This window comes from Nerophis lumbriciformis, linkage group LG03 (assembly GCF_033978685.3).
Source record: "Nerophis lumbriciformis linkage group LG03, RoL_Nlum_v2.1, whole genome shotgun sequence".
NCBI classification, from domain to species: Eukaryota; Metazoa; Chordata; class Actinopteri; order Syngnathiformes; family Syngnathidae; genus Nerophis; species Nerophis lumbriciformis.
In genome coordinates, this window is record NC_084550.2 from 33007501 (window position 1) to 33026869 (window position 19369).

Below are 19369 nucleotides of genomic sequence, written 5' to 3' on the forward strand. Positions count from 1 at the left end.
GAAAAAACAAAAAAATCAGTGGTATTGTTTTTCCATTTACAGTAATATTTTGTAAAATAAAAACTTAAACTTATTTTACAGTAAAATTCTCAGACTGAGTTGCCAGTTTTTACTGTAAAATCTACGGTTGTTGTTTTTTTTAAGAAGTATTACTGTAAATGGAAAAACAGCAGCACATTTTTTTACAGTAAAAAAAATGGCAGCTCATTTTCCGGAATAAAACAATACAAAACCAGCAGTACTGTTTTTCCATTTACAGTATATTTTGTAAAAAACAAAACAATCAAATGTATTTTACAGTAAAATTCTTGTGACTGAGTTGCCAATTTTTTTACTGTAAAATCTACGGTTGTTTTTAGAAAGTATTACTGTAAATGGAAAAACAGCACCATATTTATTTTATAACAACATAAAAAAATCGCAGCTCATTTTCCAGAATAAAAGAAACACAAAAACAGTGGTAACATTTTTCCATTTACTGTCAATTTTGTTAAAAAAAACAACTTATTTTACAGTAAAATTCTTGGGACTGAGTTGCCAGTTTTTTACAGTAAAATCTATGATTGTTGTTTTTAAGAAGAATTACTGTAAATGGAAAAACAGCACCACAAATGGCAGCTCAGTTGCCACAATAAAAAAAAACACCACAAAAACAGCAGTACTGTTTTTCCATTTACAGTAAATTTTGTTAAAAAAAAAGATCAACCTTATTTTATAGTAAAATTAATTTACATTTGCAGTAAAAGTATTAGTGTAAATGGAAAAACAGCAGCACATTTTTTTTTTACAGTAAAAGAAATGGCGGTTCATTTTCCAGAATAAATCAATAAAAAACAGTGGTACTGTTTTTCCATTTACAGTAATATTTTGTAAAAAAACAAAACAAAACCGTATTTTACAGTTTTTTACTGTAAAATCTAAGGGTATTACTGTAAATGTAAAACTCTACCAGTGTTTCTTTGTGGTAGAATTATATAAACTAAGCTGCCACATTTTTACTGTAAAATCTACAGTTGTTGTTTTTAAGAAGTATTACTGTAAATGGAAAAACAGCACCAAGAATGGCAGCTCATTTTCCAGAATAAAAAAAACACAAAAACAGCGGTAGTTTTTCCATTTACAGTAAATTTTGTAAAAATAAACTTATTTTACAATAAAATTCTCGGGACTGAGTTGGCAGTTTTTTTTACTGTAAAATCTACAGTTGTTGTTTTTAAGAAGTATTGTTGTAAATGGAAAAACGGCACCACATTTTTTATACAGTAAAAAAAATTCAAGACTAAAAAAGTTTTTCCATTTACAGTAATATTTCGTAAAAAAAAACCTACTTATTTTACATTAAATTTCTCATGACAGAGTTGCCATTTTTTTTTTTTTTACTGTAAAATCCACAGATGTATTTTTTACAGTTGAGGTAAAAATACATACAAAATAATCGAATGCAGAGGCAAAATGACATAATTGACATAATTGTTAGATGTGGCCCTCAATAAAAACAAGTTTGATACCTTAAGAGCTGCACTTGCCAACCTATGGCTCTTAGCTCGCAGGTTAACGCTGCTCAACTAAACTCTTGTGGTGGGTCCAATCCTTGGTAAAATGTCTCCTCTTTAGTTTTGGGCGTACATTAGGCTGCTAAGCATGCTCTACTTATTTCCACCAGTATAACCATTGCTAGCGTTGGTTGTAGTTGCTTTTAGTCTTGGTTTTTTTCATAGTACTTTATTTTTTTAATTTTTATAAAATGTAATAATTGTATAATTATTTTAATCTGATCATCATTGAGATTAGAATGTTACCGTGTGCATGTACCCTGAAAAAAATATTCTGATTAAGATGTGCATTTTCATGTATTGGAATACTCAACTTTGACATGCACAGAACCTAACATATACGGAAAGGTGTGGTATTATTTATGCTACGGCGCCATCTTTTGGACAAATCGGCTCACTGCAGGCGCTGAAGAAGCATTAGACTTCCTCTGTAAACAAACATTAGTATTAATTCATCATGTTTTCCTTCTGTTCACTACTTTTGTTTTACCTCTCTTTGTGTTTTTATCCAAATTAAATTTTGATTTGAACGTGTGTGATCGGGTCAAAATATACCAAATGGCATTTTTACATGAAGCATTTTTTATTCTTAATCTGATTAAATGTGTCCATGTGCACATAGCTCATGTCAAATTACTTTATTAATTATAGTTAGAATTATAGAAAGGCTTCCTTATTGTCAGTCACAAGTTGCAGACATTCTCCGTGTATGTTTTACGCTTAAAAATGTTTTCATGTATCACACCTTAAACCGCAATACTTTAGTTTGACATGCGCATAACCTAACATAAATGGAAAGATGTGTTATTATTTGTGCTACGGCGCCATCTTTTGGACAAGTTCGCCAAGAAGCATTAGACTTCCACTGTAAACAAACATGGCTTTGTGCATTTCTGCTTGTTATTATCACAGTCTTTATTTATCATTTTTTACTTCTTAGATTAGATTATATTTAAATTTATTGGTCTTCGTTGGGGAAATAAATTTTCACTGCCGTACATTTGAACAATAGACATTACACATCACAAAACAAAAATAACAAAAAGACATCATACATGACCAACACACATTTACAGGCTTCTGTTCACTACTTTTGTTTTACCTCTCTTTGTGTTTTTACCCGAATGAAAGTTTGATCTGAACGTGTGTGATCGGGTCAAAATATTCCAAACGGCATGTTTACATGAAGCATTTTTTTTCCTGTTAGGCTTTTAATCTGATTAAATGTGTCCTTGTGCACACAGCTAATGTCAAATTACTTTATTATCTATAGTAATAATTATAATTATAGAAAGGCTTCCTTATTGTCAGTCACAAGTTACAGACATTCTTCGTGTATGTTTTACGCTTAAAAATGTTTTCATGTATCACACCTTAAAATCGCAATACTTTACTTTGACATGCGCAGAACCTAACATATATGGAAAGGTGTGGCATTATTTATGCTACGGCGCCATCTTTTGGACAAGTCGGCTCACTGCAGGCGCTGAAGAAGCATTAGACTTCCTCTGTAAACAAACATTATCACGGTATTTATTTATCATGTTGTCCTTCTGTTCACTACTTTTGTTTTGCCTCTCTGTGTTTTTACCCAAATGAAAGTTTGAGCTGAACGTGTGTGATCGGGCAAAATATTCCAAACGGCATGTTTACATGAAGCATTTTTTATTCTTAATCTGATTAAATGTGTCCATGTGCACATAGCTCATGTCAAATTACTTTATTAATTATAGTTAGAATTATAGAAAGGCTTCCTTATTGTCAGTCACAAGTTGCAGACATTCTCCGTGTATGTTTTACGCTTACAAATGTTTTCATGTATCACACCTTAAACCGCAATACTTTAGTTTGACATGCGCATAACCTAACATAAATGGAAAGATGTGTTATTGTTTGTGCTACGGCGCCATCTTTTGGACAAGTTCGCCAAGAAGTATTAGACTTCCACTGTAAACAAACATGGCTTTGTGCATTTCTGCTTGTTATTATCACAGTCTTTATTTATCATTTTTTACTTCTTAGATTTAGATTAGATTATATTTAGATGTATTGGTCTTCGTTGGGGAAATTAATTTTTACTGCCATACATTTGAACAGTAGACATTACACATCACAAAACAAAAATAACAAAAAGACATCATACATGACCAACACACATTTACAGGCTTCTGTTCACTACTTTTGTTTTACCTCTCTTTGTGTTTTTACCCGAATGAAAGTTTGATCTGAACGTGTGTGATCGGGTCAGAATATTCCAAACGGCATGTTTACATGAAGCATTTTTATTCCTGTTAGGCTTTTAATCTGATTAAATGCAACCTTGTGCACATAGTTAATGTCAAATTACTTTATTAATTATAGTAATAATTATAATTATAGAAAGGCTTCCTTATTGTCAGTCACAAGGTGCAGACATTCTCCGTGTATGTTTTACGCTTACAAATGTTTTCATGTATCACACCTTAAAATCGCCATACTTTACTTTGACATGCGCAGAACCTAACATGAACGGAATGTTGTGTTATTATTTGTACAACGGCGCCATCTTTTGGACAAGTTCGACAAGAAGCATTAGACTTCCACTGTAAACAAGCATTTCTGCTTGTTATTATCACGGTCTTTATAATTTTTTTTATTTATGTTCACTACTTTTGTTTTACAAAGCAGTGAAGTTGTCACGTTGTGTAAATGGTAAATAAAAAGAAAATACAACAAATCCTTTTCAACTTATATTCAATTGAATAGACTGCAAAGACAATATATTTCATGACAGACAGGCCAGTCTAGTACCCGCACTCTTTTACTCTGAAGCCACGCTGTTGTAACACGTGGCTTGGCATTGTCTTGCTGAAATAAGCAGGGGCAGCCATGGTAACGTTGCTAAGATTGGCAACATATGTTGCTCCAAAACCTGTATGTACCTTTCAACATTAATGACGCCTTCACAGATGTGTAAGTTACCCATGTCTTGGGCACTAATGCACCCCCATACCATCACACATGCTGCCTTTTACACTTTGACCCTAGAACAGTCCGGATAGTTCTTTTCCTCTTTGTTCCGGAGGACACAACGTCCACAGTTTCCAAAAAAACTTTGAAATGTGGACTCGTCAGACCACAGAACACTTTTCCGCTTTGCATCAGTCCATCTTAGATGAGCTCGGGCCCAGCGAAGCCAACAGCGTTTTCTGGGTGTTGTTGATAAATGGCTTTGGCTTTGCATAGTAGAGTTTTAACTTGCACTTACAGATGTAGCGACCAACTGTAGTTACCGACAGTGGGTTTCTGAAGTGTTCCTGAGCCCATGTGGTGATATCATCCACACTGATGTCGCTTGTTGATGCAGTACCGCCTGAGGGATCCAAGGTGCGTAATATCATGGCTTACGTGCAGTGATTTCTCCAGATTCTCTGAACCTTTTGATGATATTACGGAGCGTAGATGGTGAAATCCCTAAATTCCTTGTTGAGAAATGTTGTTCTTAAACAATTTGCTCAGGCATTTGTTGACAAAGTGGTGACCCTCGCCCCGTCCTTGTTTGTGAATGACTGAGCATTTCATGGAAGCTGCTTTTATACCCAATTATGGCACCCACCTGTTCCCAATTAGCCTGTTTACCTGTGGGATGTTCCAAATAAGTCTTTGATGAGCATTCCTCAACTTTCTCAGTCTTTTTTGCCACTTGTGCCAGCTTTTTTTAAACATGTTGCAGGTATGAGCTAATAAATGCAAAAAATAACAATGTTTTCCAGTGTGAACATGAAATATCTTGTCTTTGCAGTCTATTCAATTGAATATAAGTTGAAAAGGATTTGTTTTATTCTCTTTTTATTTACCATTTACACAACGTGACAACTTCACTGCTTTTGGGCTTTTGTACCTCCTCTTTGTGTTTTCATGCAATCCGAATCAAATTTTGAACCGGACGTGTGTGATTGGGTCTGAATATTCTGAATGGCGTGTTTACATGAAGCATTTTTTAGTCCGATTAGTCTTTGAATGCGATTAAATGTGTTCATGTGCGGCAAAAGCATTGAGTAGAAAAGTCCCTGATTGATGAAGTTTAAACATGGAAAGTTTGATTAAAGTTCTTTTAGTTGGACTTAAATGAAGTGACATCTTTGAAGAGATGGTCTCTCCTGCTCAGTGCTGCTGTCATCCACACTGGAAGTTGTGTCTGCTGCAGCAGCTGGACTGGACTGGACTGGACTGGACTGGAGTGGAGTGGACTGGACTGGAGTGGAGTGGAGTGGAGTGGGTAACAGCTTGCACTAAGTCCATTAGCCAAGCAAATGTAGTCGTATTAGAAAGGAAGAGGGGGGATTATGTCCCTGACTGATCTCTAAATGAGTTTGGTCAAGAGGCTGATCTTCATCTCAGGAGCATTAGACTTCAGTCCATTTGCTGGGCAAAGTCCGCCCTTTGACCGCGGCGGAAGACGGCGGCCATGGGAACGCATTTCTTCCACACACGTGATCCCTTTGAGGGGTGAGGTGTGGACCGCAGCTGTGGGAGTGGATTTATACACTCTGACACTGCTTACCTGCTGTGGATGTGCTCTTGTTTGTGTGTCTGTACCTCAATATGTGTGTGTTGTTATTTGTGTGTCTGTACCTCAATATGTGTGTGTTTTTATTTGTGTGTCTGCACCTCAATATGTGTTTTAATGTGTGTGTCTGTACCTCAATCTGTGTGTGTTTTTATTTGTGTGTCTGTATCTCCATCTGTGTGTGTTCTTATTTGTGTGTCTGTACCTCAATCTATGTTTTAATGTGTGTGTCTGTACCTCAATCTGTGTGTGTTCTTATTTGTGTGTCTGTACCTCAATCTGTGTTTTAATGTGTGTGTCTGTACCTCAATCTGTGTGTGTTCTTATTTGTGTGTCTGTATCTCCATCTGTGTGTTTTAATTTGTGTGTCTGTACCTCAATCTGTGTGTGTTTTTATTTGTGTGTCTGTATCTCCATCTGTGTGTGTTTTAATGTGTGTGTCTGTATCTCAATCTGTGTGTGTGTTTTAATTTGCGTGTCTGTACCTCAATCTGTGTGTGTTTTTATTTGTGTGTCTGTACCTCAATCTGTGTGTGTTTTTATTTGTGTGTCTCAATCTGTGTGTGTGTTTTAATTTGTGTGTCTGTAACTCAATCTGTGTTTGTTTTTATTTGTGTGTCTGTACCTCAATCTGTGTGTGTTCTTATTTGTGTGTCTCAATCTGTGTGTGTGTTTTAATTTGTGTGTCTGTACCTCAACCCGTGTGTGTTTTAATTTGTGTGTCTCAATCTGTGTGTGTTTTAATTTGTGTGTCTGTACCTCAATCTGTGTGTGTTCTTATTTGTGTGTCTGTAGCTCCATCTGTGTGTTTTAATTTGTGTGTCTCAACCTGTGTGTGTGTGTGTGTGTGTTTTAATTTGTGTGTCTGTATCTCAATCTGTGTGTGTTTTAATTTGTGTGTCTGTACCTCAATCTGTGTGTGATTTTATTTGTGTGTCTGTATCTCAATCTGTGTGTGTTCTTATTTGTGTGTCTGTATCTCAATCTGTGTGTGTGTGTTTTAATTGTGTGTCTGTATCTCAATATGTGTGTGTTTTTATTTTTGTGTCTGTACCTCAATCTGTGTGTGTTTTAATTTGTGTGTCTGTATATCAATCTGTATGTGTGTTTTAATTTGTGTCTGTATTTCAATCTGAGTGTGTTTTTATTTGTGTGTCTGTACCTCAATCTGTGTGTGTTTTAATTTGTGTGTCTGTATCTCAAACTTTGGATTTATGTTTTAATTTGTGTGTCTATCTCAATCTGTGTGTGTGTTTTAATTTGCATGTCTGTATCGCAAACATTGTGTGTGTGTTTTAATTTGTGTGTCTGTATTCAATCTTTGTGTGTTTTATTTTGTGTCTGTATCTCAATCTGTGTGTTTTAATTTGTGTGTCTATCTCAATCTGTGTGTGTTTTAATTTGCATGTCTGTATCTCAAACCTTGTGTGTGTGTTTTAATTTGTGTGTTTGTATCTCAATCTGTGTGTGTGTGTATGTGTGTGTTTTAATTTGTGTGTCTGTATTTCAATCTCTGTACGTGTTTTAATTGTGTGTCTGTATCTCAAACTGTGTAGGTGTTTAAATTTGTGTGTTTGTATCTCAAACTTTGTGTGTGTGTTTTAATTTGTGTGTCTGTATCTCAAACTGTGTAGGTGTTTAAATTTGTGTGTCTGTATCTCAAACTTTGTGTGTGTGTTTTAATTTGTGTGGCTGTATCTCAATCTGTGTGTTTTAATTTGTGTGTCTGTATCTCAATCTTTGTGTGTGTGTGTGTGTGTGTGTGTGTGTGTGTGTGTGTGTGTGTGTGTGTGTGTGTGTATATATATACTGAATATACATGTATGGCCATCCATCCATCCATTTTCTACCGCTTATTCCCTTCGGGGTCACGGGGGGCGCTGGAGCCTATCTCAGCTGCAATCGAGCGGAAGGCGGTGTACACCCTGGACAAGTCGCTACCTCATCGCAGAGCCAACACAGATAGACAGACAACATTCACACTCACATTCACACACTAGGGACCATTTAGTGTTGCCAATCAACCTATCCCCAGGTGCATGTCTTTGGAGGTGGGAGGAATGCTCATCAAAGACTTATTTGGAACATCCCACAGGTGTGCAGGCTAATTGGGAACAGGTGGGTGCCATGATTGGGTATAAAAGTAGATTCCATGAAATGCTCAGTCATTCACAAACAAGGATGGGGCGAGGGTCACCACTTTGTCAACAAATGCGTGAGCAAATTGTTGAACAGTTTAAGAAAAACCTTTCTCAAGCAGCTATTGCAAGGAATTTAGGGATTTCACCATCTACGGTCCGTAATATCATCAAAGGGTTCAGAGAATCTGGAGAAATCACTGCACGTAAGCAGCTAAGCCCGTGACCTTCCATCCTTCAGGCTGTACTTCATCAGAAATCGACATCAGTGTGTAAAGGATATCACCACATGGGCTCGGGAACACTTCAGAAACCCACTGTCAGTAACTTCAGTTGGTCGCTACATCTGTAAGTGTAAGTTAAAACTCTACTATGCAAGGCGAAAACCGTTTATCAACAACACCCAGAAACTGCATTAAATTGCACAACTTTTCACTTTCATTGTTTGCAATATTGCAACAAATAATACATTATCATACTTTCCACACATTGTTTTTGTCACAATAAAATTAAATACTTCAATATCTGATTGACTTATGATTCCATCCATCAAAGTGTAGACTGTAACAATGACTGTAGATTTTACAGTAACATTTACGGGCATTTTACTGTATATTGAAAAGACTCCACTACTGCTTTTTCACAGTAAAATTATGTGGACCGAGCTGCCGGTTTATAACCAAAAAGATCTACGGTTCTTGTTTTACGGTGTATTACTGTAAATGGAAAAACACTATTACATTTTTTTACAGTAAAAAAGTGGTCGCTAGTTTGCCAGAATAAAATCATTTGTTTTTCCACGCATGTTGTAAAAAACACCGCAGATTTTACAGTAAAATTCTGCCAGTATTTTTCCGTAAAATAGTGGTACTGTTACAGTAATATGTTGTAGAAAAAAAAACAGAAAAAAAAACACTATGTTTCCTAGTAAAATTCTAGCGATTAATTTGACATTTTTTACTGGAAAATCTACAGAATTATTTTTTAAGGTGTACGTAAAAAATAAACATAATAATCAATTGAATAGCTTTGTGAAAGCCTGGAAATAATATATAATATAATATAATAATATTTTCTTACTAAATGTGTTTGTTTTGACAGAAAACAATGATGTACTGCATGAAATTGCACAACTTTTCAACTTTCTCTGTATCCAATATTGCAACAAATCGTTATTATTGCTGTTTTTACGGTGTATTACTGTAAATGGAAAAACGGTAGAATTTTTTTTTACAGTAAAAAAAGTGGTAGCTCATTTGCCAGAATAAAAAAAGAACAGTGGTACCATTTTCCCACATATAATGTAAAAAAAAAAATAAAAAAAAACTGTAGATTTTACAGTAAAATTATGCCTGTATTCTTTATGTTACAGCCTTATTCCCAAGTGAAATAAAAAAAAAATTCCCTCTCAAAATTCTACACAAATACCCCACAATGACAATGTGAAACATGTTGTAAAAACATGAATAAAAAGAAACAACCAGTGGTACCATTTTTCCACGTATGTTGTAAAACCACTGTCGATTTTACAGTAACATTCTGCCAGTATTGTTCCGTAAAAGAGTGGTACAATTACAATAACATGTTGTAAAAAACAAAACAAAAACACGATGTTTCCCAGTAAAATTCTAGCGATTAATTTAACATTTTTTACTGAAAAATCTACAGAATTATTTTTTTAAGGTGTATGTGAAAAATAAACATAATAATCAATTGAATAGGTTTGTGAAAGCCTGGAAATAATATATAATATAATATAATGATATTTTCTTACTAAATGTGTTTATTTGGACAAAACAATGATGTACTGCATGAAATTGCACAACTTTTCAACTTTCTCTGTATCCAATATTGCCACAAATCGTTATTATTGCTGTTTTTACGGTGTATTACTGTAAATGGAAAAACGGTAGAATTTTTTTTTTACAGTAAAAAAAAGTGGTAGCTCATTTGCCAGAATAAAAAAAAGTGGTACCATTTTTCCACATATAATGTAAAAAAAACAAAAAAAACAGTAGATTTTACAGTAAAATTATGCCTGTATTCTTTATGTTACAGCCTTATTCCCAAGTGAAATAAAAAAAAATTCCCTCTCAAAATTCTACACAAATACCCCACAATGACAATGTGAAACATGTTGTAAAAACATGAATAAAAAAAAAAACAACCAGTGGTACCATTTTTCCACGTATGTTGTAAAACCACTGTCGATTTTACAGTAACATTCTGCCAGTATTGTTCCGTAAAAGAGTGGTACAATTACAATAACATGTTGTAAAAAACAAAAAAACACACGATGTTTCCCAGTAAAATTCTAGCGATTAATTTAACATTTTTTACTGAAAAATCTACAGAATTATTTTTTAAGGTGTATGTGAAAAATAAACATAATAATCAATTGAATAGGTTTGTGAAAGCCTGGAAATAATATATAATATAATATAATGATATTTTCTTACTAAATGTGTTTATTTGGACAAAACAATGATGTACTGCATGAAATTGTACAACTTTTCAACTTTCTCTGTATCCAATATTGCAACAAATCGTTATTATTGCTGTTTTTACGGTGTATTACTGTAAATGGAAAAACGGTAGAAATTTTTTTTACAGTAAAAAAAGTGGCAGCCTATTTGCCAGAATGAAAAAAAAACAGTGGTACCATTTTTCCACATATGTTGTAAAAACAAACAAAAAAAAACACCGTAGATTTTACAGTAAAATTATGCCTGTATTTTTAATGTTACAGCCTTATTCCTAAGTGAAATAAATATTTTTTCCCTTCAAAATTCTACACACAATACCCCTCAATGACAATGTGAAACATGTTGTAAAAACATGAATAAAAAAAAAAAACAGTAGTACCATTTTTCCACGTATGTTGTAAAAACCACTGTAGATTTTACAGTAAAATTCTGCCGGTATTGTTCCGTAAAATAGTGGTACAATTACAGTAACGTGTTGTAAAAAAAAAAAACACACAAAAAAACACAATGTTTCCCAGGAAAATTCTAGCGATTAATTTGACATTTTTTACTGAAAAATCTACAGAATTATTTTTTAAGGTGTCTGTAAAAAATAAACATAATAATCAACTGAATAGGTTTGTGAAAGCCTGGAAAGAATATATAATATAAGATAATGATATTTACTTACTAAATGTGTTTGTTTTGACAGAAAACAATGATGTACTGCATGAAATTGCACAACTTTTCAACTTGCTCTGTATCCAATATTGCAACAAATCGTTATTATTGCTATTTTTACGGTGTATTACTGTAAATGGAAAAACGGTAGATTTTTTTTTACAGTAAAAAAAGTGGCAGCCTATTTGCCAGAATGAAGAAAAAAAACAGTGGTACCATTTTTCCACGTATGTTGTAAAAAAAAAAAACACTGTAGATTTTACAGTAAAATTATGCCTCTATTCTCTATGTTACAGCCTTATTCCCAAGTGAAATAAAAAAATGTCCCCCTCAAAATTCTACACACAATACCCCACAATAACAATGTGAAACATGTTGAGAAAACATGACTACAAAAAAATACAGTGGTACCATTTTTCCACGTATGTTGTAAAAACCACTGTCGATTTTACAGTAAAATTCTGCCGGTATTGTTCCGTAAAAGAGTGGTACAATTACAGTAACATGTTGGGAAAAAAAACACACAAAAAAACACAATGTTTCCCAGTAAAATTCTAGCGATTAATTTGACATTTTTTTACTGAAAAATCTACAGAATTATTTTTTAAGGTGTACGTAAAAAATAAACATAATAATCATTTGAATAGGTTTGTGAAAGCCTGGAAATAATATATAATATAATATAATGATATTTTCTTACTAAATGTGTTTGTTTTGACAGAAAACAATGATGCACTGCATGAAATTGTACAACTTTTCAACTTTCTCTGTATCCAATATTGCAACAAATCGGTATTATTGCTGTTTTTACGGTGTATTACTGTAAATGGAAAAACGGTAGAATTTTTTTTACAGTAAAAAAAAGTGGTAGCTCATTTGCCAGAATAAAAAAAAACAGTGGTACCATTTTCCCACATATAATGTAAAAAAAAAAAAAAACACTGTAGATTTTACAGTATAATTATGCCTGTATTCTTTATGTTACAGCCTTATTCCCAAGTGAAATAAAAAACATTTCCCTCTCAAAATTCTACACACAATACCCCACAATGACAATGTGAAACATGTTGTAAAAACATGAATAAAAACAAACAAACAGTGGTACTATTTTCCACGTATGTTGTAAAAACCACTGTCGATTTTACAGTAACATTCTGCCAGTATTGTTCCATAAAAGAGTGGTACAATTACAATAACATGTTGTAAAAAACAAAAAAAACCACAATGTTTCCCAGTAAAATTCTAGCGATTACGGTAATTTGACACTTTTTACTGAAAAATCTACAGAATTATTTTTTAAGGTGTACGTAAAAAATAAACATAATAATCAATTGAATAGGTTTGTGAAAGCCTGGAAATAATATATAATACAATATAATGATATTTTCTTACTAAATGTGTTTATTTGGACAAAACAATGATGTACTGCATGAAATTGCACAACTTTTCAACTTTCTCTGTATCCAATATTGCAACAAATCGTTATTATTGTTGTTTTTACGGTGTATCACTGTAAATGGGAAAACGGTAGAAATTTTTTTTACAGTAAAAAGTAGTAGCTCATTTGCCAGATAAAAGAAAAAAACAGTGGTACCATTTTTCCACGTATGTTGTAAAAAAAAAAACAGTAGACTTTACAGTAAAATTTTGCCAGTATTTTTTATGTTACAGCCTTATTCCCAAGTGAAATAAAAAATAAATCCCTCTCCAAATTCTACACACAATACCCCACAATGACAATGTGAAACATGTTGTAAAAACATGAATTAAAAAAAAAAACAGTGGTACCATTTTTCCACGTATGTTGTAAAAACCACTGTCGATTTTACAGTAAAATTCTGCCGGTATTGTTCCGTAAAAGAGTGGTACAATTACAGTAACATGTTGGGGGGAAAAAACACACAAAAAAACACAATGTTTCCCAGTAAAATTCTAGCGATTAATTTGACATTTTTTACTGAAAAATCTACAGAATTATTTTTTAAGGTGTCCGTAAAAAATAAACATAATAATCAATTGAATAGCTTTGTGAAAGCCTGGAAATAATATATAATATAATATAATGATATTTTCTTACTAAATGTGTTTGTTTTGACAGAAAACAATGATGCACTGCATGAAATTGCACAACTTTTCAACTTTCTCTGTATCCAATATTGCAACAAAACGTTATTATTGCTATTTTTACGGTGTATTACTGTAAATGGAAAAACGGTAGAATTTTTTTTTTTACAGTAAAAAAAGTGGTAGCTCATTTGTCAGAATAAAAAAAAAACAGTGGTACCATTTTTCCACATAAAACACTGTAGATTTTACAGTAAAATTCTGCCAGTATTTTTTATGTTACAGCCTTATTCCCAAGTGAAATAAATATTTTTCCCCCTCAAAATTCTACACACAATACCCCTCAATGACAATGTGAAACATGTTGTAAAAACATGAATTAAAAAAACAAAACAGTGGTACCATTTTTCCACATAAAAACACAGTAGATTTTACAGTAAAATTCTGCCAGCATTTTCCCGTAAAATAGTGGTACTGTTACAGTAATATGTTGTAAAAAAACCAACAAAAAAATTAAATTAAAAAAAACAAAAAACACGCTGTTTCCCAGTAAAATTCTAGCGATTAATTTGACATTTTTTACTGAAAAATCTACAGATGTATTTGTAGTTTACGTAAAAAATAAACATAATAATCAATTGAATAGGTCCATGAAAGCCTGGATATAATATATAATATAATTATATTTTCTTAATAAATGTGTTTGTTTTGACAGAAAACAGTTATGTACTGCATGAAATTGCACAACTTTTCAACTTTCTCTGTATCCAATATTGCAACAAATCGTTTTTACAGTGTATTACTGTAAATGGAAAAACACTACTAAATTTTTTTTCCCATCAAAAAGTGGTGGCTCATTTGCCAGAATTAAAAAAAAACCGGTATTACTATTTTTCCACGTATGTTGTAAAAACCACCGTGGATATTACAGTAAAATTCTGCTAGTATTTTTCCGTAAAATAGTGATACTGTTACAGTAACATGTTAAAAAAAAACAAAAAAACACGATGTTTCCCAGTAAAATTCTGGTAACTGAGTTGTCTTTTTTTTTTTTTTTTACTGAAAAATCTACAGATTGATTTTCTACATTGTACATAAAAAATAAACATCATAAACAAATGAAGAGTCAAACTCGTATATTATGAACAGCCACATGGGGCCCTCTGATGGGGCCCTCAGTGAAAAGTGCACAAAAAACTGTCCATATGCCATTTTTACTCAGAAACATCTCCTTTTAAATGCAATAACATGTCTGGTAGAAGGTAGGATGTAAATAATCTGACACCTACTGGAGCTTTTCCAGGGAAGAAATCAATCTTTGCAAGCGGCGTGCACACCTGAAGCAACCTGGTCTTACCTGGTGCGACTGGAGACCACGCTGTGGCAGCAGAAGGTCCAGAAGATGCAGAAGGACCAGAAGATGCAGAGGGACCAGAAGATGCAGAGGGACCAGAAGATGCAGAAGGACCTAAAGATGCAGGTCCAGAAGATGCAGAAGGACCAGAAGATCCAGAACATAAAGAAGATGCAGCTTCTCGGGGGTGCCTGACTGCTGCTCTGGGACAGGCAGAAAAAGGGGTGATGGTGGCAGCAGATTGAGACCCCTTGAGGGCTGACTTCAAGTTAAGCCGCCAGCAGCACCTGCTGGAGGGGTGACACACACACACGCACACACAAACTCACACACTCTCCTGACAAAGTGAGAGCAAAGGAATTCCAACTCCATTGACAGCTACTGGAATTTATAGGACCGCCTTGTTTACCTGTGCACACAAGGTGTGTGTGTGTGTGTGTGTTCTTATATTTCTAGCCTTCTTGAGACATGAAGAAGGAAACGTATCTTCCATATGAGGAGGTGTGAACAAGTGATGACATAAATCAATAACATTGCATCTAATGGACAATGTCTCATTTGCACCCCTGCTGGTAACATCTATCAAAATGAGGGTGGTCCCAAAAAGGAGGAGTTTTTTCAAATTGACTGTGTATCGCTTTTTAAAGTGCTCCCACCTGAAATTCTGGGAAATCTGGGAATTTGTCCAGGGAAAGCCTGCAATTCCCGAATGGGCTGAACAGTTTGAAGTTGGAACGCTTTGAATGTGGAAGTTGTGGAACTCTGAAGAATGTCTCATTCATTTCAATGGGAATTTCCAAGAAAAAATTGGGAATTTCGGGAAAAGCAGAAATTTTGAATGGTCTGAATGAATAATAAATGGTTGGTGTTGGAATTTTTCAAATCGGTGGAGAAATGTTGAAGTAGTAACATGGTGTATTGAGAAATGGTATTACGGAATTCCTGGAATTTCGGGAAAACCGGGAATTTTTCCAGTTCAAAAAACAACTTTGTTTTTCGTCCTGATTAAGAGGAATGTTTTGACGGTGGAACAGTTGAAATGCGCTGAAAAATGTGGAAGGAGTAGTCGCCAGAAAAAAGGGTGGAAATAGGGCTTTGGAAAACAAGGAATTCTGGAATATCCTGGAATTTTTTTTAACTTGGAAAAGAGATCGTTTGAATGTCCAGGATGAGTGGAATGTGTTGAAGGTGGACTGCTTTGAATCGGGTAAAAAATGTGGAAATGGTGGAAGTTTGAAAAATGGCCAATTCATTTTGAATGGGGAAAAATGTCCCGGGAAAGCTGGAATTCTAGGAAATCTGAGACATTTTTGGAATTTGTCAAGGAAAAGCCCGCGATTCCCCGAATAGGCTGAACAGTTTGAAGTTGGAACGCTTTGAATCGGGTGAAAAATGTGGAAGTTGTGGAACTTTGAAGAATTTCAATGGGAATTTCCCAAAAAATAGGGAATTTCGGGAAAAGCAGGAATTTTGAATGGTCTGAATGAATAATAAATGGTTGGTGTTGGGATTTTTCAAATCGGCCGAGAAATGTTGAAGTAGTAACATGTTGAATTGAAAAATGGTATTACGAAATTCCTGGAATTTCGGGAAAACCGGGAATTTTTCCCGTTCAAGAAACAACTTTGTTTTTTTTCCGAATTAAGAGGAATGTTTTGACGGTGGAATGGTTGAAGTGGGTTGAAAAATGTGGAAGGAGTAGTCGCCAGAAAAAAGGGTGGAAATAGGGCTTTGGAAAACCAGGAATTCTGGAAAATCCTGGAATTATTTTGAACTTGGAAAAATGAAAGTTTGAATTTCCAGAATGGTGGAATGCTTTGCATTGGTTAAAAAATGTGGAAATGGTGGAAGTTTGAAAAATGGCCAATTCATTTTGAATGGGGAAAAATGTCCCGGAAAACCTGGAATTCTGGGAAATTTTGGAATTTTTCAAGGGAAAGCCCGCGATTCCTGAACAGGTTGAACAGTTTGAAGTTAGAACGCTTTGAATCGTGTGAAAAATGTGAAAGTTGTGGAACTTTGAAGAATGTCTCATTCATTTCAATGGGAATTTCCAAGAAAAAATTGGGAATTTCGGGAAAAGCATACATTTTGAATGGTCTGAATGAATAATAAACGGTTGGTGTTGGAATTTTTCAAATTGCTGGAGAAATGTTGAAGTAATAACATGCTGTATTGAGAAATGCCCATCCATTTTCTACCGCTTATTCCCTTTTGGGGTCGCGGGGGGCGCTGGAGCCTATCTCAGCTACAATCGGGTGGAAGGCGGAGTACACCCTGGACAAGTCGCCACCTCATCGCAGGAAATGGTATTACGGAATTCCTGGAATTTCGGGAAAACTGGCCATTTTTCCAGTTCAAAAAACAACTTTGTGTTTGGGCCTGATGAAGAGGAATGTTCTGACGGTGTAACGGTTGAAGTGGGTTGAAAAATGTGGAAGGAGTAGTCGCCAGAAAAAAGGGTGGAAATAGGGCTTTGGAAAACCAGGAATTCTGGAAAATCCTGGAATTATTTTGAACTTGGAAAAATGAAAGTTTGAATTTCCAGAATGGTGGAATGTGTTGAAGGTCGAATGCTTTGAATCGGTTGAAAAATGTGGAAATGGTGGAAGTTTGAAAAATGGCCAATTAATTTTGAATGGGAAAAATGTCCCGGAAAACCTGAAATTCTGGGAAATCTGGGAAATTTTGGAATTTTTCAAGGGAAAGCCCGCGATTCCTGAATAGGCTGAACAGTTTGAAGTTGGAACACTTTGAATCGGATGAAAAATGTGGAAGGTAGAATAAAGAAAACCACATGTGTGAAAGTTTTGGACCATTCACAAAATTACAAACAAAAATTTAAAAAATAACTAAAAACTTACCTTTTTTATATGTGCATAGTATGTATATATTATTAATGTTGTAAATACACATCTTTATATATCTAGAAAGGCTGGTCCTAAAGAGGTATTTGACTGAGGTCTCAAGAAGGTCAGAAATGCAAGAAAGTGTGTGTGTGAAGACATTTGTCCTTGTGGGGACTTCAGGGCTGGGAAATGCGAGGGTGAGGACGTCCTTCCACTCCTGGAGAGTGTTTGTGTGCACATCAGCTCAGGCCGCATTAAAGGTCACCACTTGACCCCGGCGGACGCTTTGTTCCCAGTGGAAAAGTTACTTCCTGTCTTCATCCGATCAAGGAGGGACTTTCCAATAAATATATGTTATGCTGAGATGTTCTTAGAAGGTTCCTTGGAAGAACACCTAGACTAAATGATTCATGTTACAGGGTTTACCCAACATGTCATTGGTGGAGGTGCACAGCAAAATAAAGTTGTTGTGTTTTACATGAAAACAAATGTAACCTACTTTTTTCCTACGCTTTGAACTCTGCGGCTCATAGTGTTGTCCCCATACCAATATGAAAATGTATCTCAATACTTTGATACTTTTCTAAATAAAGGGGACCACAAAAAAATGGCATTATTGTCTTTATTTTGCGTCAATCAAGTCCAAATTTGTCGGCTTTATTATAAGAACATGGAAGAGTTTGGGAACAACAGCAACTCAGCCAGGAAGTGGTAGGCCAGGTAAAGTGACAGAGAGGTCAGCATAGTGCAAAGACTTTCTGCACAGTCAGTTGCGACAGAGCTCCAAACTTCATGTGACCTTCCAATTAGCCCACGAACAGTACGCAAAGAGCGTCATGGAATGGGTTTCCACGGCCGGGCAGCTGCATCTAAGCCATACATCACCAAGTCCAATGCAAAGCGTGGGATGCAGTGGTGTAAAGCACGTCGCCACTGGACTCTAGAGCAGTGGAGATGCCTTCTTTGGACTGATGAATCACACTTTTCCATCTGGCAATCTGATGGACCAGTCTGGGTTTGGAGGTCGCCAGGAGAACGCTACATTTCGGACTGCATTGTGCCGAGTGTGAAATTTGGTGGAGGAGAAATTATGATGTGGGGTTGTTTTTCAGGAGTTGGCCCCTTAGTTCCAGTGAAAGGAACTTTGAATGCTACAGGATACCAAAACATTTTGGACAATTCCATGCTCCCAACCTTGTGGGAACAGTTTGGAGCGGGCCCCTTCCTTTTCCAACATGACTGTGCACCAGTGCACAAAGCAAGGTCCATAAAGACATGGATGACAGAGTCTGGTGTGGATGAACTTGACTGGCCTGCACAGAGTCCTGACCTAAACCCGATTTGGGATGAATTAGAGCGGAGACTGAGAGCCAGGCCTTCTCCACCAACATCAGTGTGTGACCTCACCAATGCGCTTTTGGAAGAATGGTGGAAAATCCCTATAAACACACTCGGCAACCTTGTGGACAGCCTTCCCAGAAGAGTTGAAGCCGTAATAGCTGCAAAAGGTCATATTGAACCCTATGGGTTAGGAATGGGATGGCACTTCAAGTTCATATGTGAGTCAAGGCAGGTGGCCCAATACTTTTGGCAATATAGTGTGTATGAATGACCTCCCCAATATTTGCACAAACACCACGTGGCAAACGTATGCAGATGATACCATCATTTATGTGGCAGCCGACAACTCAGCAAGCTTCAGAGATATTAACTTCA

General features: G+C 35.2%; 1 protein-coding gene across 2 annotated transcripts in view; it reads right to left on the reverse strand.

The window, feature by feature from the left end:
• spdef (SAM pointed domain containing ets transcription factor) overlaps positions 1 to 19369 on the reverse strand; it is a 165686-nt gene that overhangs the window by 32174 nt on the left and 114143 nt on the right. Inside the window, exon 2 of one of the 2 annotated variants that reach the window (XM_061937638.1) lies at positions 14808 to 15141. The gene's annotated coding sequence lies outside the window, so the exon portion shown is untranslated. Of the gene's footprint in view, positions 1 to 14807; positions 15149 to 19369 lie in introns of those variants that run through there. The other variant, XM_061937630.1, reaches the window with a different exon arrangement.